Source organism: Armigeres subalbatus, chromosome 3, assembly GCF_024139115.2.
Source record: "Armigeres subalbatus isolate Guangzhou_Male chromosome 3, GZ_Asu_2, whole genome shotgun sequence".
Classification (NCBI taxonomy): Eukaryota; Metazoa; Arthropoda; class Insecta; order Diptera; family Culicidae; genus Armigeres; species Armigeres subalbatus.
Window position 1 is genome coordinate 406,636,117 of NC_085141.1, and position 25,772 is coordinate 406,661,888.

The 25,772-nt window shown below is 38.1% G+C and overlaps 1 protein-coding gene across 6 annotated transcripts in view; it reads left to right on the plus strand.

Annotated features, from left to right (window-relative positions):
• LOC134227073 (uncharacterized) overlaps positions 1 to 25,772 on the plus strand; it is a 130,200-nt gene that overhangs the window by 27,184 nt on the left and 77,244 nt on the right. The window lies entirely within an intron of this gene.

A 25,772-nucleotide genomic window follows, 5' to 3' on the forward strand; every position in this document is an offset into this window, starting at 1 on the left:
TTGCGTCTCATTTTCTACCGTTCCGGAAGAGAATGAGAGTAAAATGTTGAGAGATCGAGTAAAATTTTGTTTAGGCCGGGAATTGGTTTTACGTGTGCCGGAATGGCATATCGCTATGACTGAAATGAGTGCTGCACCTCGTTATTTTAAATCGAATAAAAGCTTTTTTGAACGATATTTAGCACGAATAGCTATTTTTTAAGCAGAAGTGAACCACAAAATTCAGGGAAAGTTGCTTCCTGTCATAAATATCAATTAAATTATGCAGTCGTACGCATGTTAGGCCGGGAATGGGGTAAGAAACCCTATTCTCGAATCCAGAATCCCTTTAACAATTATCGATAATTTGCAAAAAAAAATATCCAAGATTGTCGAAGAAATGCTTTAGAAATTCTGGAGATATTGACCGAATTTCAACAAAACGATTCATACAAAATCTATAAGGAGTGAAAAGATACAAAGTAGGAGGAATGGAATGCTTCTGGGATTGAACTCACTACCTCCTGCGTATGAGGCAGAAGTGGTAGCTGTACACCCACCAAACCCGTTAGTACATGATAAAGTATGAGTGACAGAGAAGTTCAAAGCAAATACTTAAAACGTACGACGTACAGTTCATGTTGTAATGCAATGCATTAAGTACAAGTCTGAAAACTACACTTTCGACCATACAAAAAATGTATTGTAAATGAAGGATAATTGATGTAAATCATAGGAGTATAGGACCTCGCTCTCTATCAGCATCTTTTGAAATTTCTTTTTCTATTGAGATACAACGAATCAGAAAGATAGAAACATTGCTAGTTGAATTGCAATGATTTTAAGGCAATTAACATCAAAAGCGGAAAATACACTCCAATAGCCAAAATCGACCAAAATTAATCACACTTAATAATTGATTCCGCACTATGAAGTTATTGTAATTTTGTTTCACCTCCCATGTCTATCCCGCGCTGATAGACGTCAGATCGTTGAACGGCGCTCTTGCACTATTATTTCGTGTGATTGGTGCTCAAAAAGCAGTAAAGGAAACGCTTTTGGGGCTGCCATGCTCATCTGGCGGTCAGCACCCACATTGAATAATCGATTTCCTGGAAACAAACCATCCAGTTTTTGCACGCTTCGGATATAGGTATAGGTACCTCGGGTATATATTGAGTTGCAACGATTATGTGTTTACATGGATTAGAATTGGTCTGATAGACAAAAACGGAAAACTGGAGAACTCGTCTTGTCTTTCAAGATTACTTCTTAACCGAAATTTTGGTAAAAGTTTGGCAAAATATCAATGTCTATCAATGTGCATGTACAAAACACACTTTTGGCACTCATCTTCATTCGATTCGTTCATAACAATTTTGCATTAGGATGGAATAAGATAGATTTAGATATCTTCCTAAAACACAATCTGGTTGATTCACCCTAATAAACAGGCATGGATTGGCCGCAGGTAATCAATTGATACGGGCAATAATGAGATTCGATACATCTGTAAACAGCCAAAAATTTGGTTTCATTGAAAAGAATTGGATCGGAAGATAGCGGATGTTATTAGAGCACCAATCGGGTTCAAGCCCCATACCGAATTTTCGGACAATCGACAGCAATATTGGAGAGCTCTGTAAAATGCATCTAGAAAATTAAGTGCGGTAATATTTAGGTGGAGGTAGAAAAATGTTCGTGTTCGGTTGTTCTTAACTGCTTCTGCTTCGTAACCCATATCAAATACTAACCCGTTTTTAGAGCGTGCGTCTTGGAATTAAAATACCTCGTCCATAACGTTGTATGTCTTTTGACTATAACCTATTTCACTTTTCATTTCATTTTACCTATTGTTCTTAATGTGGCCCCATCTTGCGCGATATCATCATTACCGTGAGGCAATTCTCGTACCACTTTACAGCAAGAGAAGAGATGCACCGCACGCAAATTTTCTCCAAATTGAACCCGTTTCCTCATTTGCAAACATTATTAGTGGCACATTTTCTGTAGCCAATTCATCACCGTTACCATGGCATGTTTTGTGTTTGCTTTTGTTCAAAATCACTGAAAAATGGGTTTATAACGAAAATATTTCACCATCTCAGCCGATATCATCTCACGCCACTACTGGATAGGTCGCCGTTGTTGTCAGTAGAAGATTGTAAAAAAATCAAACTCTCGCCACGACGGCGTTGCCTTCCATATATTGTTTATTTAATTTAATGTAAACTGACTGGGGCACCCCGTCAATAGTGATGTGAAATAGGTCTACTGACAATAATATGTAAAATAAATTTCAAAAATAGCTCACCTCTTCGGGGGCACACCCACGTCAGTTGGTGGGTCTGTTTGTTGCATATTGCACATCAGCAGATTCCGCTTTTTTCCGTACAGGAAAAGTGGTGTTTAAAACTGTATTAACAGTGGATTTTTATCCAAAGGATGAGTATTTTTTTGTATGGGATAGATTTCTATGCGACTGTAACGAGGTTGTCCCACGAGTTATACGAGTTGGAACATTTGTGAATTACCCTAACAGCAGCCTTCAATTTTATTCAAATTAGTTTTGGTTTCTCACCAACCACAACCAAAATGATATTGTCAGCAGCAATAAATATGAAAACTCCCTTTGAAAAATTGTCAGAGGCCGAGTTTCTCGCTATTAAGAATAACGTTACGGCCAGCCCAGCGGTACACCGGTTACTTCTGGAATACTCTGAAGCGCGTGTTCCTGATTAAAACTTGGAATGTTCGATCATTTGAATACCTTTTCGTAATCCGCTTGTCTGCCAGGGAGGTCGCGAAATGTTATCCATAACTCTCTTGGAAACGGGCCTATCGATGACGTACATCATGACATGTGAGAAGGTTAGAGCAGCTTCATCCACATCATGCGTATTGAGAACATTTCCCCAATCGATACTCGATAATACCTCTGTCATACTTAAAAGGTTGGCTTTCTAAAATTTTATGACACGGGCGCAGTACCTTCGATGAAGTCGTGCACCTGACTGTATTCGATGGTAACAAGTAGTGGAGAGTGATGAGCAGCATTTTGACCAGTACATAAGTTTTATCCTCTCTATTAACTATCTTTTTTCCTCAAAACTAATTTGCGTACTTTGCAATATGTTAAATTAGATTAAGTAACTAAAACTGTGCAACATGGCTGTGAAAATGGCAACAATCAATGGTCGAAATGTCGGCCAGAGTAAAACGCTAATCGTTCAATGGTTTTATAAGACTGAGGTAGTGGTAATCTATACATACAAACTATTTCCAGTCGTCTCCAATACCATAATTTGCTAACCTGATAGAGGAAAGCTTATTTCGCCGTTCTCCGGTTTAGTATAAATTTGGTTGCCGATGTTTTTTTGTATAAAATTGCTTTAGGGTAGCTTCGGCGAAATCATTGACGCTGGACTTGGCTACTTCTGGACCAGGCATTCTTCCTGTCGTCTTTCGTCTGTCGAAATCTATATACATCCAGGTTTTTTTTACGCGGTTGGAATTCATTAATTTCTCGGTTATCCCAAACTTTCACAGCTTTTTAAATTCCACCTGAATTTTCTTTGTTTTTTTTTGAGAATTTTTTCGTGGGGTTAGCTCATTGTTTCATTTACGCTGAAGGTCTTAAACGACTAGAACCAAACCGTGTAAAAAAAACCTGGGTGTACATAAAATGAATTTCTGTCTGTCTGACCCTTATGGACTCAGAAACTACTGAACCGATCGACGTGAAAATTTGTATGCAGAGGTTTTTGGGGCCGGGAAGGTTCTTAGGATGGTTTGAGACCCTCCCACCTTTGGGAAGGGGGCTCCCCATACAACCCACCAATTTCTTCATAACTTGAAAACTAATCAGAGAATAAATCAATTTTAGGCGAAACGAAGTTCGTCGGGTCTGCTAGTAATATATAAAATACTTAGAATTACGTAATACTAGGTACTAGGTCGAAAGTTGTTTGGACAAATATGTGATGAAGTCGAACATACCATTACGCTGAAGCCCATCCGGGCTGAGTTTTACCGAACAGGACCGGCCAAAAGACCCGTCGCCCAATACAACCATTCTCAGCAGGGTTCTTCTTTGAACGGCTGCAATATGAGTACAAAAACCAAGTTACAAGTAGGAGAAGGTGGTCGGTTGTCGACACCCTTTTGTTCTTGGCTCATAACTTTCGTTTAATTGAACAAAGTGGTGATATTTGCATACCGATGGAAACCTATAGGCGGTATAAGCTAATAACTGGTAATGAAATTCTGTTTGTTCATTCTGATTTTTTATTATTTTTATACCATTTAGAAAAAGGTGCTGAGAGAAATAACCGTTTTTTTTAGAATTTTTATTAATCCTGTAGAAACTTCCGAAGGGATTTGATTTATTTTCGGGTGAATTTCAGAGGATTTTTTTTTGCAACATTCAATCGGTATTTCTTCGGAAATTCTATTGAAAATTCCATTGTAAATTCCTGTATGAATTCCTATGCTAAATCTATCCGAAAACCTTTCTGGTTTTCCTCTGAAAATTTCTTCGAGAATTCTAATCTAATCTATTTAATCTCATACTTGCGTAGCCAATACTTGAAAGCATCCTGGAAAATGACGGTTTCTGAATTCCGTCATTTTTCTTTTCCTATGGCCAGGCCAACTACGCAGTATGTACCGCAGAGATGACTCTTAGATATTGAGCGCCTTCAGGAATACCTAAAGTCACTTAATAGCTTGGAATCGAGGGGAAAGGAAGAAAGCGTGGACCTCCCGTACCACGCTTCCAATAATATAGATACCTAATTTATAATAAAAATCGTGTGCGTATTTATGTATGATGTATATGTTTGTTTATGTGTGTATATATGTATGTGTGTATATGTGTGTGTGTGTGGGTTTATATGTGTAGTGATTGTGTGTGTGTGTGTGTGTGTGTGTGTGTGTGTGTGTGTGTGTGTGTGTGTGTGTGTGTGTGTGTGTGTGTGTGTGTGTGTGTGTGTGTGTGTGTGTGTGTGTGTGTGTGTGTGTGTGTGTGTGTGTGTGTGTGTGTGTGTGTGTGTGTGTGTGTGTGTGTGCTTTTGTGTGGGTGCGTGCGTATTTAAATAAATTTACAGTTTATCGAAACCTTACCTCTGCTCAAAAATTCTGACGCTGAACCAAGAGCCAACACGCACTGAACTAATTAACTTTATTACCGGCCGCGTAATGCAGAACACAAAATTTCGGCAAAACGCGCGATCGTTCTGCCGTCCGAAACAAGAGCCAACACGCACTGAACTCCTGAAAATTTCTTCGAGAATTCTTTCTGAAATTTCTCCAGGAATTTCTTCGAAAATTTTCTCTAAATATTCTTCAGAATTGCTTTCCACTCCAGGAATTTCCTCCAGGAATAATTTAGAAAATTTCTCCATTAATTTCTTTTGAGTTTCCTCCTGGGACTCCTTCTGAAAATCCTCTAGGAAGTCATTCGTTGATTCATTCAGAAATTCATTCGAAACTTCCTTTTTTTAGTAAAACCATACAAAATTCATGTAGGAATTATTCAGTGGGCTTGGTAGTCATATGGCTACTGCTTCTGCCTCATACGCAGGAGGTCGTGGGTTCAATCCCAGGTCCGTTTCATTCTCCTACTTTGTATCTTTCTCTATATTTCTCATGTTCTAGCAATCGCTAGAACTGGAAATGGACTTCCATACCGTTTCCATTACTATTCCTATACAGATATATTCGGCTTGCAGTGGGCGAGTGATTGCATCATCATTTCTCGGGTACTTATTCATAAGGACGTATGTGATTTTGTAAACAAAGATTCAAACGTCGATTTGTCCAATCCGATGACACTCTCACGCAAACCAACACCACCAACAAGTAGCCGAAGGCTTCCCCTACTTGTCTGTGGTGATGGTTAGCGTGGGAGTGATATCAGATTAGACAAATCGACGTTTGAATCTTTGTTTACAAAATCACATACGTCCTTTTGAATAAGTACCTGATTTCCTCCCCCTTCCCTACATTGACTTGCATTCTGACGTGGCAGGCGCCAGTGTGACCTAACAAATGAGATCACCAGTACTTGGACATTGAAGATGTGAGCTAGTCCCAAGCAAACATCTGTTGGTTCCCTGTGCAAGAACAGCTGATCTGGTCATAATGGAGTAGCAACTATGAGCAGTCAATTAAGCTCAAGCTCAAGCTCAAAACCATACAAAATTCATGTAGGCATTATTCCGGAAATTTTGTTGATAGATTTTGTTCTGGAATTTATTAAAGAATGAAATAGGCAATGCTGAATGAAATTTCTAAGGGAAATGTTAAAGTTATTCCCGGATGAATCTTTCGAGGAACGAGGAACACGAGGAATTCTTTTAGGAATTTCTCCGAATATGTTATAAGAATTCTGCCAGTACTTTCTCAAGAAATCCTTCCGGAAACTCTCGTAAAAATTTCTTGGAGTTCCTTAAAAATTGCCCACAGGATTTTGGTCGGATCTCCACGAATTCTTTCGAAATTTTTTATAGGAATTTCTCCGCTCATTCATCCGGATTTTTTTAGCTACTCTTACAGGAATTCCTTTAGACCTTCGGAGATTCCTTTTGAAATTTCTCCGAAATTCACTTAGAGCATTCTTTCGAGAATCTCTCCAAAAAACGCTTCAGAAAATCCTTCAGGAATCCTTCGGAAATTTCATTTAGAAATCCTTAAGAATTTCTGAAGAAATTATTGAATACATTTTCTAAGTAATTATTAAAGATTATACACTGGTTTGATAACAGGTCACTGTCCTTGTGAATACCACCTAAAATCATTGGAAAGCTTCAAGACGACATATGTCGCTTTTGCAAGTTTGAGAGTGAAAGCTCTGGACACTTATTACGTGTTGCACTTTTTCACAAAAGGCTCAAATTTCTTGACAAGGGTATTCTTGAACCCTGGGAAATTTGAACTATTCCTCCCATTAAAGTAATACATTTCATTCGAATTGCTATTCCTGACTGGGAAAAATTCCTGTGAATGTAAAGGTGATCAATCCCATAGTGATTTATCAGTATTATGTCATATAATTAAGAGGATAAGTCACAATATATCTAAATACTGGTCGCAGTGGTAATAATGTCTGAACAAAAAAAAATATATTAAAGGAATCCAAGGAAAAAATTTCAAATGGAATTCCCAAGTACATACAGTCGACTCTCCACATGTTCTATATCTCGATATCTCTCCATATGACGATGGTTTTCTCGGTCCCTTCAGGCTACATACTGTTTTGCGTTCTACATCTCGATAACCTCCCTATCTCGATATCTCTCTATCTCGATGTGTTCTAGTCATATTTTTTTAGGATTTTATCTCCCTATGTCGAAATATTCAAATTTCTAGGCTACTAGACCATCTTGGGACAATAACAAACACATCAAAAACAAGAAATGACATTTGTTTTGTTGTTGATTTTCAAAGCATCGACCTTTTTTTTGAGATCTAGTGTCCATTTCAATTTTTCTTTCATTCCTCGATCTCTCCGTATCTCAATGGTCCCCTCAATATCGAGCTGTGGAGAGACGACTGTACATATACATTTTTAGATTTCCACAGGAATTCATTCGGAAATTACTTCAGAAACTCCTGCAAGAATTTCTTTAGGAATATCTGAAGGAATCCCTTTGAATATCCGGACAGTAGTAAAACAAAACACTATTTGGAATCTGGAATTGAGACTTCATGTCTAAAAGAAAAACCCAAAAATATCGAAATTGCAGTCATCACACTTCTTCGGATATTCTTAAAAATCCCTTAGGAATTTACTTCAGGAGTTGCTATTCATCCATATGATACTTCATGAGTTTATGCAAAAGTTCGTTCAGAAAGTCCTCCACACATTCTTTTGTAAAAAAAATACACCAGGAATTTATTCGGTTAATTATCTAGAGAAGTTCTTACAGGCATACCTTCAAAAATTCTTCCTGGAGGTCCATCGTAAATTTTTCTATGTAATACATCGGAGATTTCTCCAATGATTCATTACTAAATTCCTCAAGGAATTTCCTCAAAAATCCTCCGTAAATAAATCTTGAAATACCTCCAGAAGTTTCATTAGGATTTCTTTCGTAAATTTAAAAAATAAACTAAAAATGCCTTTGGAAACTCATCCGGAATTACATTCCTGAAATTCTTGGAGAAGTTGACGTCATATCGCAAATGTCATAACAAGTTCCTTTGGAAATTACGTTAGGAATTCCTGATGTAGAATCCGGAAGAATTATTGGAGAAATTTCCGAGGGAATGAAATTTCCGATGGTATCCGAAGGAATTCCTGAAATAATTTTCGAAAGAGTTCTGGCAGTATTCTTGTTTTTTTTTTTGGAAAAATTCTGGAGGTATTTCTAAAGAATTATTTAAATGAGATATTTACGAAAAAACGTCAGAAGATAATTTCCAAGGAATTCTGGAGAACAACCGAAGAATTATGGACAGTAGTAAAACCAGGTTTTGATTCTGGAATTGCTTGCTATCAAAACCCCAAACGTGGCATCTCCAGTAGGCTTGTGAGAAAAGGCGTAGGATTGCCGATCCAGAGATGGCGAGCTCGATTCTCGTTCCGGTCTAGGATGTTTTCGGGTTGGAAACTTTCTTAACTCCCTGGGCATAGTGTACCTATTTGCCACACAAGATACATACTCATGCAACGGCGGGCTAAGAATAGCTTTCCATTATGTGCAAGCCTCTTAAATAAAGAAATAAAAAAAAAAGCTTTCCATTAACAACTGAGGAAATGCTAATTTCTAGTTCTAGTTCTAGTTGGAATGTAGAGCCAATGAAGAAGAAGAGGCAACCCCCCAAACTGTCACAATACAGTCAGGAATTGGAAGTTTTTGGAAAAATACTCCAAAAAATTCCTAGTGACCTTTTCAATTACAGATGATAAAATCCACTAAAATTTTGTAATACACACTTGTTGTGCTGCTTGGAGTCTCCAATAGCCTTGCGAGCAAAGGCATAGGATTGTCAATCTGGATATGGCGAGTTTGATTCTCGGTTCGGTCTAGGATGTTTTCGGGTTGGAAAATTTCTCGACACCCTGAGCATAGTGTACCTGGGCATACATACTCATGCAATAGCGTGCATAGAAAAGCTTTCAATTAATAACTGAGGAAATGCTAATAGAATACTAAGTTGAAAAGCAGGCCAAGTTCCAGTTGGAATGTAGAGCCATTGAAGAAGAAGAAGAAGACTTTGTTGATCTATCGCTTGACTAATTAACGCCTCCAATTATAGTTCTTACTACTGACGTCAAATTATAAATGAATCAATTACGCCTAAAATTGCTGATGCCCCACCATTACCAGAACTCTGGCGCCGTCAGAGATTCTATATCACAGGAATATGATTTTTCTCACAAATAGGTACTGTGGCCAACGTAATGTACATATCTAGCTTGCGATTACTTTTCTAATTGGGGTGATGTGAGCTTGATTTCGATTTTACACGAACCAAACATATTTTTGAGTAAATGTAAATGTTGAGTAAATTGACTTTAACATACACAATTTTTTACTAGACAAATTTAAAAATGTTGCAAGCAGTTTTCTCATCTGCACTTTGTTTTTAGATGAGGTCGATTGCGGTTAGCGGCAATGTTGTGCATTTTATTAAATGTTCAGCAATCACCGCTTGCTGATCTTACGAAATTAATTTGGGAGGCTATGAACATAAAACCACAGTTAATGTAGAGCAATATGCTCGTTGGTTCTTTTTTCCAGTGCTCCATCTTCTCTATATCCATTCGAATAAAAATCACCATAACTCCAACACGGCTTGGCTCCCTGTTTTTAGCGCTTCCGCACATTTTTCAAATTTCCCTCTCGCTTGAAATTGAAACTTTTGCTCATTTGTGCGGTATGTTTCAACTTTCAGCTTGCACGGATGATACCGCAATAATGACCGAAAATTAATCAATGCTGCGTGTGCTCCGGTTGCGGTCTATTTATCGCTCGACTTGCCTTTTTTTTGGAAGATATACGGTTTCTGTTCGCTAATGGAAATGCACGTTAACTATGCTAAGGACCCGTGCCACACTTTACAAATTAGTTCTCCGAACCTGGTTCTAGCGGCGAGCAACGTCGAACTCAAAAGGGGCTCTTAGTGGAGCAGTCCCTATTTTTCGTAACGATTGCTATGTTTGATCGTTTAAATTATAGCAATGAAAGAACTGAGTCAAACGACATGGGGTCAATTTCTTCAAATAATAATAATAATAATAATAATATCAATGGACAATTCTATGGTCATGATGGACAATTTTCAAGACTTACACATTTTGATTTAAACGATGTTTTGTAAGAGAAATGTAGTAGGGGGAATGACGGCGTCGGCAGGTTTTGTTCTATTATTGTCAGGGGGTTTTTATGACTGATTATGCTTAAATCTGGGATAAACATTCTTTGCATATCAAAGAATATTGTGGCCAATTTCATAAAATTTGGTCGACAAAAACCTCCCCTGACAATAATAGAACAAAATCTGCCAAAGCCGTTTTTTCCCCTAATACTGAGGTATTTATTTTTTGATAAATGTGCCGATTCTTTGGATAAAAGTGGGTGTTTTTTTATTTCTTTTTTCCACGGTTGATAATTTTAATTGTGCCCGAGAATCATGATCTGCTCAATTCCTTCCGATGTTCGATTTATGATCAATATATCTTAGAAGCCAGAACAAATTATTGAGATTGACCCTGACCCCATTGAAATGTATATCCGGCTTTGTACGCTTAATTTTTTGCTGTGCAGAGTTGTGTTCAACACAACATTCGTTTTAAAAAAATATATTTTTGGATGGGTGCCGTGTAGCGGAAAGCGTGGAAAGTGGGGAAAGACTCGATTTATAAACAGTCGCACATAACGCACATAAAACCTCAAACAAAAAGGCGTTATTTTGTCTATTTTGGAGACTGATGCGGCTGTCTGTTCTAGAAGCACGTACCACCTGTGGTAATTTCGCTTACTTATTTGCTGATGGTAGAAGGCGGGTTCTTTTGAAATTGAAATGAATAAATGCATTACCGACGAATATTTGCGACGTAGAAGCTCTTATCTTTACTTTTTCGACTTATGATTCACGGCGAACAAGGCAAAAAATGTTTGTGTTATCAACCCTTGACTGATTGAATCGATTAGATACCGTTGAGCGCGATGGATTGATCCGATTGCACTGCACTGATTTTTATCTGCACGATATTTTTCATGGTGTTGCATTTTCCTTAATTTCTCCTTTACAGACATTCCACAGGAGTTCCAGTGACCCATCTCATGGACTGAAGGTAATGCTCTATAAAAGGTAGCTTTCTATGCGATTTTTTACGCAACTATTTTTTGCGAGTTTTGGGATTTACGCAGTACGTTTCCCCGCGTAAAACCGACTCCAGTGTAGTAAATTGATGATGTCTAATATATAAAAACAGTCGGTGGACCGGGTGTGAGTAAAAAAACAATTTATTTACTCATTACTTAAATTAAGATACAATTAATTCACGAACTAAGTCACTGATTAACTATCTAGAATGGGAACTGAATACTAACTGACTAAACTCGATTGATTGGGCCCTACTTAATAGCTAAAACTTGATGATACTGCAATTTCTGGGCCAATGGTCTCTGCATGGCACGATGGTCGACGTCCGGTGCAAAGGTGCTGATGTGCTTATTCCTGATGTGGGTCGGTGTGGTTGTTGCTAAGGGAATTCTGCTGATCGTTCGGTTATTCTTGGGTGTGCAACATAATTCCTCCGGGGGGTAAAGAAAGGACGTCCTCGTCCTTGTTTTGATCCTTTGTAGGGTGTTCAAGATTCTTGGAGATACCAGTTTGTCCTGTTGCATTTTGTCTAAGACGTGGGCTTTTAATTTTGACTACTATTTTCTTCCTGTGGAGACAGACAAAGATTCCGAAAATAATTACCGTTGTGGTTGACAATCCTCCTATTAGGCTGAATATCCAGGTTTGATGGGAAAACTGCTCTAGTTTGATAAAGGTTAATGGCTTATGATCCGTAATCAATGTGAATTTGTTTCCGTATAAATAAGAACGATATTTTCGACGGCCCAAATGATTGCCAGAGCTTCTTTCTCCGTTGTGGAGTAATTTTCCTCTGCTCCATTTAGTGTCCTGCTTCCAAAGGCTATTGGTCTTTCTTTGTTATCTTGAATTTGTGAAAGGACTGCTCCTAATGCATAATTACTAGCATCAGTAGTAAGTATGAATGGTAAATCATAATCAGGGTATGATAATATCTGATCAGAAGTCAAAATAAGTTTCAATTTTTCAAATCCTTTTTATATTCTTTATCGTTTGTATCCACAACGATGTCCTTTTCAAATATTTGGTAAGCGGTTTAGCAAGTTTCGCGTAATCTTTTATAAACCGTCTATAATAGCCTGTTAAACCAAGAAATTGCTTAATTTCTTTCTGCGAAGCGGGTAATTTCCAGTCGAGAATTTTAATAATTTTCGAGGATCTGGTTTTACTCCTTCTGGGGTAATAACATGTCCTAGAAATTCAGTCTCTTTCTTCAAGAACTCACATTTGTCTAATTGAATCTTGAGATTGAAATCTGAAAGTCTTTTCAAAACTTTTGCGATATTTTCCAAATGGTTCTTCAGATTGAATCCGATGATTATTATGTCATCCAAATAAACATAACAAATCGTTCCAATATAGTCGGCTAAAATGTAATTCATTGCACGCTGAAATGTAGCAGGTGCATTTTTGAGGCCAAAAGGCATCCGAACAAATTCGAAATGACCCTGCGCCGTAGAAAAGGCTGTCTTTGCTTGATGATTCGGATCCATTTGAATCTGGTGGAAACCAGATTTCAGGTCAAGGTGGTAAAATATTCCGATTTCCCTAGACTATCTAAAATATCCTCGATCTGAGGAATGGGAAATTTATCATTTACCGTTTTTTCATTCAATTTACGGTAATCGATCACAACTCTGACTTTTCGTTTTCCCGAAGCGTCAGTTTTCTTGGGTACAACCCAAATTGGTGAAGAGTAAGGACTAGTAGAATGGCGGATAATTCCATTTTCCAACATGTCTCTAACTTGTTCTTCAACATCTGCCTTAAAATGATGAGGGTAGCGATAAGATTTAGTGTATACCGGTTCATCATCCTTAGTAATAATTTTGTGTTTGATAGCCATAGTGGCTGTCAATTTCTCATCTTTTCAATAAAACTTGCTGGTGTTGTAGTATTACTGATAAAAGTTCATGTTTCTCTAATTTCGAAAGATGCTGAGTACGGATAAGCTCATTGATTGCATCTAACTCGAGATTGTTCTCCGAACTAATTGGAATAGGAGTAATGGTTTCGAAATTGTTTACTCTTAATCCAATTTTTGGTAGATTTTCCTTGAATTCTTTACATGTAGTCATAACATGAATAGTAGATTTACTATTGCATGAATTATATAGGCCTGGTTTAATTATAATTTGTTTGCTTAACTTTTGAGGTGTTGGGACAAACCAGTCTCCATCAGTTGTTGTATCGATGGTGATGGTGTGGTGAAAAGTTTAGCCGTGGGATAAAATTTCTGAAAACCAATTTTAATCCCGTTTATTGTGACGGTACAATTGTTAAAATCGATGGTTGATTTAGTTTTGGCTAGGAATTCGGAACCAATTCCGTCAAAAAATTTATGAAATTTCATTTCGTAGTATGTTTGTTTTGGAAGATTATGTCCTAACAAATTAATTTTCCCTTTTCGATTAATTGAGTATGTGCCTGAAATATTTTTTATAGTAGTTTTAAGTGTGTTTTGTGTCTTTGGAATTATGCCTGGTCTCAAAACATTTTTGTTCGCTCCGGTGTCTAAGAGTAATTTCAATTCTGCATTAGTTTTTGAATTTTTGCAGCTTATATAAGGTAAAAAATTCATGTTATCGGGGTTCTCGAAGCTGTTTGCCAAAAATTTATGGAGAGCTCCGTTTCATCTTCTGAAGCACTAACGTTATCTTCATCTATTGGGGGTTCCTCTAATTCATTATTATTTATCTGTCTCCTATTGAGGGTTAGTTTACTATTTGAAGATTGTGTATCCATAGGATGAACTTTTTGGAAAGTATGTTTATGCGTATTGCTATCAGTACTCTGGCTAGAGGGAAGTGTTGGATTTACTGGCTTGAACGAATTTGGTTTTTCATGTTTCAACTGTAGATTATTATTCTTATAAAATTTCGGATTATGCTTATCGGTCATGTTTTGAGCGGTGATTTCCTGGGATCTAAATTTACATAAGAAGGCGTAAGCGTCTTCCAAGTCGCTTGGACGTGCTGCCTGGGCATATCCAAAATACGGTTCTTTTAATCCAGCTATAAAAGCGGCTAATGCGTCAGCGTCTATAAAGTCGCATATTGCATCCCAATTATCTCGATACTTTTGATTTTGTTTAGCAATAATTTTAATATTTTGTACTATTTCCTTTGTCTTTTGGTAGTATCGCTGGATACTAACCCCTTCTATCATTTTATTTTGCCAAAGTTGGCATTTGTATGTGGACAATTCTTGTCTGTCACCAAGGGTGGCAACGAGAATGTCTTTAATTTCTGAAAAGACTGAGGATTGCCTGCAAGACATACTATGTCTTTTGCTCGGCCCTCAATTTTGTTTATTATAGCCATGGTGTACATTTCAAATTGTTGGTCGGATACTAGCGGTTTAAATGCGTTAAGAGTTTTTCTGTAGTTTGTATCCAATTAGAGAGTTGTTTTCTATTGCCATCGAAAGACTGAATCGCTTTGATGGGATCAGAATTCTAAATAAGTCGTTAAACGTTTGACGGGAATCAGGTTGCATTGCACTATTCTCCGTCGGACTAATGTTTCCTGAAGTACCGTTCTGCTGAGTTAGCGCATTCAGGGTTTGTTGTTGTTCGTTCTGAGTTTGTTGAATGATATGCAGTGTTTGAGCTAGGGTGCTAAGCTCGGTAGCGATATCTTTAACTAAGTTTTCCATATTAGATTCGTCTATCGACAAAGAGCACAATAATGGAATATCGGTTTTAAGGGTACGTGTGAGTATTCCTCTGAATGATCCGATTGGGTATCCTCTGATTCCGAATCGTTTGAATTAGAATGAATGAAAAGTTGCCTAGCTCTGTGTAGGGCAGACTTATTCTTATTAACTTTAGGCATTCAATATGGGATCGTGGGCTCTATCTTGTAGTTTTCCACACGAAAAGGTAGAATATACACCTATCTTGTAGTATGCACTATTCAAATTTAGCACTAAATTCTTCAAGAAACACCTATCTTGTAGTATGACTCTGTTCAAATAAAGCACTGTCTGGGAGGTCTATCTTGTAGTGCCTCTCCAGAATGGAAGTATCACTTTTACACTTTTAATAAAAAGGAAAAGATTCACTTACCTGATGGTTCGGTCGTTGAGTGTTGGTAAAGTTGGCGGCGGTGACCTCGAGTCGTCTTCGCTTTAACAATCACAAAGAGATGGATGCGGCTGCTCTATCTTGTAGTGGCTGCTTCTCCGGATCACACTTGGTGGGAAATTGTTAGTATAACCACCAGCACTGTTATTACAACTTCACTTTACTTAACGCCGTACGGCTGCGCCAGTCGGAGGACCGGGTGTGAGTAAAAAACAATTTATTTACTCATTACTTAAATTAAGATACAATTAATTCACGAACTAAGTCACTGATTAACTATCTAGAATGGGAACTGAATACTAACTGACTGAACTCGATTGATTGGGCCCTACTTAATAGCTAAAACTTGATGATACTGCAATTCGGGGGCCAATGGTCTCTGCATGGCACGATGGTCGACGTCCGGTGCAAAGGTGCTGATGTGCTTATTCCTGATGTGGGTCGGTGTGGTTGTTGCTAAGGGAATTCTGCTGATCGTTCGGTTATTCTTGGGTGTGCAACATAATTATATATATAGAGTTAGATCGCTAGTATCGCCTTATATACTATGTAAATTAAAATACATATCAATTATTCATTTATACAGTTAGGTATCTAGTGCATTAGCTCCATATCTAATGGATTTAAACAGCAAACTGTTCAACAACGTTGCAAGAAAAATACAGACTATCAAACAACCCACTTCAAAATTCATGTTCGGTAACGATTTGTTGGAAAATAAGTTCAGTTCTGATAACATATAATATACAGTATATTATAATATTTGTTTAACGTACCGTATTTAACGGGACAGTTTCGTTATTGTACTGTCCCGTCGTAATCTACCAAATCCTCTATTTGTCCCGTTTTTCATCGATTCTCCAAAAGAGCTTCACCACCTTTAATCAGTGATCGCATAAACTCAACACCTAACATTAGTCAACGGACACGACATTTATAAAACACCAAGTAGACCAGACCACCTAGACTATACCTACATGGATACCTGGTTGGCTACAGCGTCGATACACCTATGCCTGGCGTATTGTAGAGCTCCATAATCGTCGGTCTTGGGCGATGTTCCTCCAGTTTCCCCGAACTTTCAGGTTCCCCAGATCCGATTCCATCGCGTGCAGCCAGCGCGTTCGTGGCCTTCCACGAAGTCGCCGGCTCCTATCTGGTTCTCTGTTGAATATTGTTTTCGCTATTCTTTCTTCCGACATTCACTCTAAGTGACCAGCCCACTGAAGTCTGCCGTATTTTATACGATTCACAATACGTTCTTCTTTGTATACTTGATACAGCTCATGATTCATGCGTCTGCGCCACACACCATTTTCTAGTTTCCCTCCGAGTATTGTATGCAGCACTTTTCGCTCGAAAACCCCGAAAGCTCTCCGGTCGACCTCTTTTAACGTCCATGTTTCATGTCCATAAATGGCCACTGGTAGAATCATAGTTTTGTATCGAGCAAATTTCGTTTCAGTCATTCACGGGAAACTTCATTATCACATGTCAAAAGTGTTCCAAGGTAAACACATTATTCAACAACTTCAAGCACATCCCCATCAAGCACTATCTCAGCACCAACACCACTAGGTCTTCCTCTATCTCTACCTGCCACCATGTTCTTTGTCTTGGTAGAAATAATGGTTAAGCCTATCTTCGCCGTCTCTCTCTTCAGTGGGACAAAAGCCTCAATTACTGCTCTGCGATCGATTGCAATAAGGTCGCTGTCGTCCACAAAGCCCAGGAGCATATGCGATCGTGTGATGATAGTGCCGTTTCTCTGCACGCCAGATTTCCTAATAGCGCCTTCTAGTGCAATGTTGAACATAAAATTCTAAAGTGCATCACCCTGCTTCAATCCGTCTAAGGTCACAAACGAGGTTGACACTTCGTCTGCAATCCGAATACTTGATTTCGAGCCATCCAGCGTAGCACGTATCAGTCTAATCAGTTTCGCCGGAAAACCATGTTCGGACATTATCTGCCACAGCTCATTTCTCTTCACTGAATCGTACGCTGCTTTGAAATCAATGAACAGATGGTGCGTCTGCAAGTTGTACTCCCGGAATTTATCAAGGATCATTCGCAGGCTAAACATCTGATCTGTCGTTGATCGGCCCTCACGAAAACCTGCCTGGTATTCGCCGACGAAGGACTCCTCAAGTGGTCTCAGTCTGTTAAACAGGATACCGGCACTCTATTCTGTGCCCTTACTTATAGATTGGGAATATGAGGCCATCCATCCAGCCGGCAGGCAGTTCTTCATCCTCCCATTTTTTCTGGATAATGTAGTGGATTGATTGGAGTCCGTCCCAGCAGCTTTACTGTTTTTCAGCTCGTTTAGAGCCTTCTTAACCTCGTCCAGCGCTGGTGGTTCTACAGCGTGACCGTCGCCGACTATGTCCATCCTGCTCCTGAATACACCTTCATTTTCATCGTTCAACAAATCTTCGAAGTGCTCCTTCCATCTGGCTGCCACCATAGTCTTGTCTGTCAGCAAATTCCCCTCTCGATCATTGCACATGGCGGGCACTGGCGCAGTCTTATGCCGCGCGCCATTGACAGTTGCGTAAAACCTCCGCATATCGTTTCTATCCATGTTCTCCTGCGCTTCAGCTATCACACTCTCTTCGTGTAGCCTTTTTTTTCTCCGATTCACCCAGACTATAGCGGGAATCAAACACATACTCCACAGCACACTAGTGTAGCGTACACACGCTCAAACACGTTCGACCAACATTAACTCCGCCCCGAAGAAAATGCTTCGGTTGCTGATTTGTTTGAACGTGTGTGAAGCTGTTCAAACAACCGACAGTTGGCGGCTCTGTTGGAAAAAATCAAAGCGGTTTGATTTTTGTTTGACCTGTCGGGGGCGGATTCAAAGTTCGCCGAACATGTTTGTGCGTTTTAGTGAAGTCGCTCAAACTCTCATATATTTTTTGATAGTTGGTGTTTAAGTTGGCGCGTCGGTCATTCGTGTGTGATATTGTTGGTCGCATAATTTGAGTGTTCGTGTCGCGGTTTGCAGAACATGGTAGATGCTTGACTAAATGAGGGGTGGAGTCAATGTTCGTCAAACTGCTTGACCGTGTGTACGCTGCATAAGAGGCCCCACACACGCTCCGATATGTTGTACAACTTTGACTCCGCCCCCAGGAAATTTGGTTCGGTAAAGTAGGAGCGTCTGTGGACAAGTTGTACGACTGTTGACACAGATGGTCCGACTTTATTTCAACTGAACCATATTTCTTAGAGGCGGAGACAAAGTTGTACAACATGTCGGAGCATGTATGGGGCCTCTAAATATATTCGAAACTTGTTAGGTTAGGTGATGTATATTGCCCTAAAAAAGCATGCATTTTATGTCGTATGTCGCATTGAGAGATTTATCTTCAATTATTTACAGTTGATAATAACAAAATGTTTGAAATTGCTTTGGGGGATTTTCGCCATACAATTGCATTTAAACTTTTTTCGGAAGGCATTAGGTTTTGGTCAATTCAATTAGCTAATTTTAACTAAATTTCTAATCGAAACGGGTGTGTCAAAAGAATAATTATTTTTAAACTTTTTTATTCCAATAATTATCTATTCATCATGAATATTTCGAAATAAGTCGTTCTGAGCCTTTTCAAATCGCGCATTGTAAAATTTCCTTTTTTTTATTTCTTTGTAAATCATTCAAAGAACTTTTGATTTTTTTTTTTAATATTTTCAACGCAAAATTGTAAGCATTGTTTATAGAATAAAAATAAAAATTGATCTACCAGTTGAACAAACTAAGCATCCCACGTCAGGACATTTTTTGTCGGATTTGGTCATGTATTTAAAATTTGGCAGGATTTATTATTTTCCGTGACGAAACCTCTTGAATCCCCTTGGAAAAAAAAATATTGTGGACAAGTTTTCGGAGGTGCGAATACGATTGTAGAAGTAATTTGAACGAATTTCGATTCAAAATAACTATGTTCATACAGATAATTAAATAATTTCCTTTTTTTCCTTTTGTAGTTTTTGATTGATCTTATCCAGTGATTTTTTCAAACTTGTGATACATCAGCTACATCAGCTCGAGAAATAAATAATCCCACCTCATTGAAATACGAGAATACGGTGGAAAATTAAAAAAAGCGATTTGTGCAATTGTCTGGTAAGAATTTTTCTTACAGACATGAGTTTCCTAAATTCAACAAATTGCGTGCGTGAATGTTGAACACGTTTCTGAGCAACTACCAAAATTATACCTGTGAATTTTTTTTAATATAAGCACTATATGTTCACGTCAATCTCACGTTTGTCTTAAAAATTGCCACAAAATGCAAAACATTCTAAATATTCTGTAGATTTTGGAATTATAAGATAAAACTAATCCTTTTCTAGTAAGTCTGATTTAATTATGACGATAAATTATCCCTATTTTATACATACATGCAGTTTAAGTATTTTGATTTAGCTTTCGCCACACGTTTTTTATTTCATCTCCGTGATCCAATATTCGGCAACCCATTGTTGCTCCCTTGAAATGAATGTTTCGAACGGATCTTCTTCTTCTTCTTCTTGGCATTACATCCCCACACTTGGACAGAGCCGCTTCGCAGCTTAGTGTTCATTAAGCACTTCCACAGTTTTTAACGGCGAGGTTTCTTAGCCAGATTACCATTTTTGCATTCGTATATCATGAGGCTAGCACGATGATACTTTTATGCTCAGGGAAGTCGAGACAATTTCCAATCCGAAAATTGCCTAGACCGGCACCGGGAATCGAACACAGCCACCCTCAGCATGGTCTTGCTTTGTAGCCGCGCGTCTTACCGCACGGCTAAGGAGGGCCCCACGAACGGATATTGAGTGCATTAACGCCCGGAGCTTAGGCAACGCTTGTTGCGCGCTCACATTTCTTTGCTTAGGCCGATGATATACTGGCGCGTGGGCGAACAAACCAAAACGAACGCGACAAAAGAAATCCTCTTGCTGCTATTCTGCATTACAAGTGCTTAGATGAGCTCCGCATCGCTTGACTCGTCATCTTGGTTTTAAAGGATTTAAAGGTGGTTTGGGTAGGGGGAGGGGGGTAAGCTGGCATTATGCCTGCATTATACAAGTGACGCGGTGGCCTCCTTAGCCTAGCGATAAGACGCGCGGCTACAAAGCAAGATCATGCTGATGGTGGCTGGGTTCGATTCCCGGTGCCGGTCTAGGATTTCGGATTGGAAATTGACTTGATTTCCCTAGGCATAGAAATATCATCGTGATATACAAATGCAAAAATTATACCTTGCCTTAGAAACCTCGCAGTTAATAACTGTGGAAGTTCTAAATTAACACTAAGCTACGTGGTGGAAATTTCCCAGTAGGGGATGTGATGCCAATAAGAAGAAGATACAAATGACGCAATATTCCTACCTTTAAGAACCATGTGCTCGATTGGAACAACTGATTTGACAGCAAACGCGCTGTTCCAATTTTGTCACTGCGTCTCTTTGTTATTCATCCAGGCTCGTTACTTATGTACTGAAACCAACCTTTTTTGCAGTTTGGGGGGTCTCCGCCAACTGTCGGCCCCGGGTCCCCTTCGGGTCCTGATTGGAGCAGTGGCGAAAATTAATACACGTTTGATTATCAAAACAATCTAAGGAATTTCGCCAGTGGCCTTTCCCGTCAAATTTTAAAAAAAATATGGCTTTTGACCTAAAATAAGCCGAAAAATCGACTGAGATAATAAAACGAGATACGATTTCTGACGGGAAAGGTCAATTGAAATCACCATATTTGCTGTGCTATATTTCGCCGCCTTTTTATTTAACTAAGCGACTGAGAAAACTTGAAGTAAAGTGTCTTTCGGCGTTGCAGTCTCGAAGAAATTAAAAACTAGTTTAGTAACTGATTTAAAATAAAAACATGAGTAATTTTATATCGAAACATTATTAATCAAATTGTATGAATGGTGCTTAAGATTGTGTACGTAGGATTATTGGTCCTAAGTTTGAGGATTTGATCAGTTTTCCGGCATTTGCTTATTTTTTCCTGTTCTTCAAACGGACAAAAAATGACTTGGCATCTAGACCATGGTTTCCCCAAACTGTGGGTCGCGACCCCAGGGGGTCGTGGGCTGACGCCAGGTGGGTCGCGAAAGACAAACCTTGATTCATACTTTTGTCTATATTTTGTCCCACAAATTGCTACCAGTTGTAAGTTAAGGATCTAAGAAATGAGTGATCCATAAGAGAACAACAAATTTAAAGAAGCTGTTAACCAAGATTCTTGCAAATACAATGAAGTACAATGCGATTTAAATCTAATCCAAATCTAATCAGAATCCTTTTCAAATCCAATCCAAACCCAATTCAAATTCAATCCAATCCAAATCTAAATCCAATCCAAATCCAATCCAAATCCAAATCCAATCCAAATCCAATCCAAATCCAATCCAAATCTAAATCCAATCCAAATCCAATCCAAATCCAAATCCAATCCAAATCTAAATCCAATCCAAATCCAATCCAAATCCAATCCAAATCCAATCCAAATCCAATCCAAATCCAATCCAAATCCAATCCAAATCCAATCCAAATCCAATCCAAATCCAATCCAAATCCAATGCAAATCCAATCCAAATCCAAATCCAATGCAAATCCAATCCAAATCCAATCCAAATCCAATCCAAATAGAAAAAAATGATTGCGATTTGTTATGAATTATCTAATCACCGGGAACTCATTTTTATTCAATTTCTTAAAATCAATGCATTTTGTACCTGGTGGGTCGCAAGCAACATGGGATGCTGCTAGCGGCACTATGGGGGATCCCCATACAAGCGAGCGGTCAAAAATAAAATTGGACTTTTAAAGTGATTTTCCACTTAGTTTTAGCTGTGTATGGTCGAAATAGCATGAATATACAATTTCCAACCCCCCCCCCCCTTTGGGGATCGTCTATGAATTACGTAATTATTTTTTCATAGGTTCGATTAACGTGACAAAGCAAACCTATTTGGGAAGTTGAAATTTCGTGCGTTTTCTTAAGGAGAAGGAAGGGGCTGTACAAAACTAAGTTCAGCAATTTATGGACATTATGGCGGCGATCATGTTAAATGACATTAATTTCATGACATTCCGTGATATTTTTGTTCTCACTCTCATGCCTCACAATTTGTATTTAGAACAATTTGTTTGACAAAGTACTAGGATCTGAAGGATCATAAAGCATTAAATGTTAATCAAATAATCAGAATTGAAAATAACTTTTGAAAAAGGGTATTAGCAAATTAGAAATCGCAATCCCATGACATTTTTACGTGTACAAGTTATTCAAAAATGAGATTAATATATTCTCAAAAATGTGGACATTCATTGTGGAATGTAAGAATGCTCCATTCTTCCGAAAAGCAAAATTCTTTTAATTTAAATAACAACACTATTTGAATTACTTTTGATTTGTTTTCATGATTTCTACAAGTTATATACAGCATCATTCTTTTCTGTGTCAAGGTTTAAGTCTTCAATGATATTTTCTTCAATTCCATCAACGATGGAAGATGAGATAAATTCATCTAAAGTATTAGAAGATAAAGAACTTTTGAAAATCTTCAAATATTACAACATTACGCATGGCATAAGAATAACTAAGTGAAAAATTTTTTCCAACGTCTCCTCGGTATGCAAATCGAGCTTAAAATGGTTCGGATTGATGTAGGGCACGGAGGGGAATGTCAACATTTGCCTCTCTTGATCATTTTCTTGCAGTATGAGTTCTAAATTTCTTCAACTGTTTATATTGACTTTCCGCTGGTTGTTCAGCCAGTGAACCTCAAAGTGTAGATGAGTGAATAAATATTTCCCTACCATTAGCCAGACATTCATGAACACTAGCAGGAATTTCATACGCTCCGTTCTAACTAAGATATTGTTCGTCTTTACTTTTGCAATAAACATGTCGGGAATTATTGATTCCAGGAGATTTATAAATATTTACATATTATGAAATCTCATATTTAGTTCTCCATCAGTAGCTAATGAATAGCTCAGAAAATTAGGTTTAGAGAATGACTCAAACCACTCAAGCCCCAAACGCATTTCAGCGGAATGGCGACGGAAACGGTAAAATTTGACAGGAAATATATGAGCGAACTGTTAAATCCTTCCGTTACCGTTGTGCTGCATTGCATTGGGGTTTTATTCATTTACTCCTTTGAAAAGTTAATTAAATGAGCTCAAATGGTTATAAATAAAGTCGAAGTTATTACCAATAAATGTATTTTGACCATACCCTTTGAGCGCATAGTTCAGTCTGACCCATTTTCAATAGGAAACGATGGGACTAGATTTCCCGTCGAATGAAACTTGTTGCGAGAAAATCGGACACAAATAAGTGTCTAAATGGCGATTGCGTTCTTTTGCGCACATACATACAGACGCGCATGCACACACATACAGACATCACCTCAATTCTTCGCGCTGAGTTAGTTGATATATACCACTAGGGGTCTCCGGGCCTTCTATCAAACATTCGTTTTTGGAATGAGCATTAACCTTGGAGTACGAGAGAGGCAAAACACGGTAAAAAACAAATGAAAAAATCAGAGTGACTTAACTCTGTTAATTGCAAATACTGGCAAGAAATTCTTTCGGGACATTTTAGTCGAAGCTTTGTCCTTGATGTGTATCATAAAAGAACCTGGGGATTCCTGAGGAAAAAAGTTCTTCACTATCAAAGTTGAAAATAGCGTCGTTTTTGGAAAAAATATTGCTTCCGCATTTTTTTCAATTTTTTTCACAGTGTAACCATTAGTTTTTGCACACCATTTAAAAGCTTATACAATAACCTTTGTAATGATGTATTAACATTGAAGAAAAACATTTAAAAAATATTTCAATAAATAGTTGAAAATAAAATATTTTTCAGAAAATTTGCGAACTTTGTTACCCATTTCTGACTTTGCCACCTTATATCTTTGGAACTAGTGCACCTGGAGACTACAAGGTCAGAATTGCTCGGAATAAGAGTATTGACAATGGAGAAAATATTTTAAAATAATTCGGAAGACATGACATTTTCGATTAATGACCGCCTGAAATCCTATAGTGGGGGGTCGCATATTCAAAAAAATGGGAACCTCTGATCTAGACTACTATTTTCAGTTGCATTTGTTCATCAGAAATCAATGATTTATAATAAGAACATTTTTAGAAATCGTATGGATACTTACTGAGTATGTATGTATGATTGCTAAATATGAAGAGGTGAAACATTGCACTAAATCGTCAAACAAATCTATTTGTTTTACAAATGTGGTGAAATATAATGCAGCGACAAAATATATTACACCTACCCTAATAGTTCCCGGACACAACAAAAATCTGAAGAACTAGACTTCAATTTGGAATTTATTTCTTATTGTTACTCATCGGCAAATCTTTTTTATGAAAACTGCAGTGGAATTTTCAAAATTTTACTTGTCCCGTATTGAAAGTGTGTTTGTCCCGTTTTTTTTAACGAAATGATCTGGTCAGTCTAATAATATATTTTCTCCTCCTTCAGGGAACTCTCTTCATTATACAAAACAAATCTAATCATGATGACTAGCGTCTACGATTCCTATTGTCTTCGACAGTATCTGAAAACATGAAACACATTTTCAACATTCCAAGTAGCCACTTCGCTGATTTAAGTTTTCTACTCTTTTCATCTTTCATCCACACGTCACGCACCAAACAATTTGTCGAAACACTTTGTGTATGACCCTTCAAATTTATCCAATTTAAAACCAGTTCACGGCACGGGGGCATCGCATCAAGATACGCAACAAGCCCACTAGTCGCCAAAGGCCTACAGTATAGGAAAAGACACTCCTTTTCCTCCGATGGGTGTGTTTACAAAATACGTGACGCCTCACCCCGTAGCACCTAAAAAATATCAAAGTTTCTGTAAGTGCTGTACGTCTCTTACGCCACCGCAATTTATGACAGCGCCCTAGTCGGGCAGCTCGTTTTAATCTCCGATCCCAAACTCAATCTCTACTTATCCATAGTTTCACCTAATTCATTTTCGTTGCATTATAATGCAGCATCTTTCCATCAACGGTTCCCTTCCTACTTCTGTACTTACTCGAGCTTGAGATGATTCCTTCCTCTCACGCTCTTCTCGGTTTGAACTGGGCGGTGATCCCATCTTCTAAGGTAATTTTACTGCCATTCTTCTCTTTGCTCACTGCACTTGGTGCGTGGGGAACAGAGGTTCTTCACTAGTATTTTCTTCGAAATATTTCATTCTATTCGTTTAATATTGGAAGTAGTTTGTTTGACATTGCAGAAAAAACTAATGCCTTTTCTAATCTTTAACATATTTTGTTTTATTCAATATACCTTGAATTTCATTTTGAATA